At 29.0% G+C, this 1,530-nt stretch overlaps 1 protein-coding gene across 1 annotated transcript in view; it reads right to left on the reverse strand.

Annotated features, from left to right (window-relative positions):
- CTNNA3 (catenin alpha 3) overlaps nt 1-1,530 on the reverse strand; it is a 1,489,877-nt gene that overhangs the window by 516,406 nt on the left and 971,941 nt on the right. The window lies entirely within an intron of this gene.

Below are 1,530 nucleotides of genomic sequence, written 5' to 3' on the forward strand. Positions count from 1 at the left end.
AACAACAGTCCTCATCTTTTATGCTTTCTACTTAGAAGACAGAACACTGTTGCTTTATTCTATCCTAGACATATTTAAAATAATAAAAAGTACAAGCTATATATTCTTTCTTTATACAAAATGTAAGAAAGTTCTTAATATTATTTAAAAATGTAGCTTGAGATATTTTACTAAACTTTTTTCTGATAACTTTGTATTTACTAGACTGTAGACTTTAGATAAAAACAACACAAAACAAAATTATCTCACAGATAGGAACTGAGTGTTGACTTTATTTTTCCTAAGATGACAGCTCATTCACTCATATGACATTGTCACATAAATTTAATGCAGGGAGTATTCAAGAGATTTATTAGTTTGAACCTAGAATATAGTACTAAAAATAAGAGAGAGATTTCTTATATTTTCTACAAAAGCAATCCCAATTTATGTTTATTGAAATGCTCTTCTGGCTTGATTTTTGAGTTACGTACTTACAAAATTATTGAAATAAAAAATACCCGAAAGTGACATCTGCAGTCTCAGCAACTCAAAGTTGGCTCTTTAGGATTAGTTATCATTTCCCATGCCCCTGAGATAGGATCTTTTCAAGCTTTGGAAATCATTCAACATCAAATCTTCAGAAAAGATCTCCTACCTATATTAGATGAGAAGGGATTCTATAGGTTAAAAAAACTTCATAGTACAAAAGGGAAGAGAAAAATTTATGAGGAGGCTAGCCATTTGCTGGGGGTGGAAATGTTGAATAATAGAATGTACTTCACACTTTGGAAGACAACGTAAACATGTCACCAAAGTGTCGCTACCAATTTAAACTCCCAGTACTATAAGAGTGTTCTTGATACTCCACATCTTCACCAATGTTTTTATAACTTGTTTTTATAATGTTTTTGAAATATTGTGGTATTAGGATTATGCTGACCTCACTTGAGCAGTAATCCCTTCGTCTCCATTTTTTTACAAAATTTTTGTATATGATTTGTATTATTTCTTCCTTGAGCGTTTAATAGAATTTACCAGTGAAACCATCTGTGCCTATAAGATCTTTAATAATAATTCCTCTCTTATTCCTAATATTGATTATTGGTGTTCCCTCTTTTTTTCCTTGATCAGGCTAGCTAGAGTTTTGTTAATTTTGTTCCTATTCAATAGCTTCAAATAATGAGCTATTAGCTTTCTTTATCATGTTTTCTGTTTCATTGGTTTCCACTTTTATCTTAATTGCTTTCTTTTATCTACTTACCTCTTATTTACTTTCTCTTTGTTAAGGCAGAATCTTAGGTTATTACTTTTAATTTTAGTTTTCTTTTTCTAATAAAAGTATTTAAACCTATAGATTCTCCTCTAAATATGATTTAGCTACATCACACAAATTGTGATATGCTATACATTTACTATTATTTAGTTCAAAATGTTTTCTGATTATTTTGTAATTGTTTTGACCCATGAATTATTTCAAAGTATATGATTTAATTTTTAGATATTCAAAATTTTTCTTGATATCTTATTGTCATTGATTTCTAATGGTGT

This window comes from Pteropus vampyrus, unplaced genomic scaffold (assembly GCF_000151845.1).
Source record: "Pteropus vampyrus isolate Shadow unplaced genomic scaffold, Pvam_2.0 Scaffold249, whole genome shotgun sequence".
NCBI classification, from domain to species: Eukaryota; Metazoa; Chordata; class Mammalia; order Chiroptera; family Pteropodidae; genus Pteropus; species Pteropus vampyrus.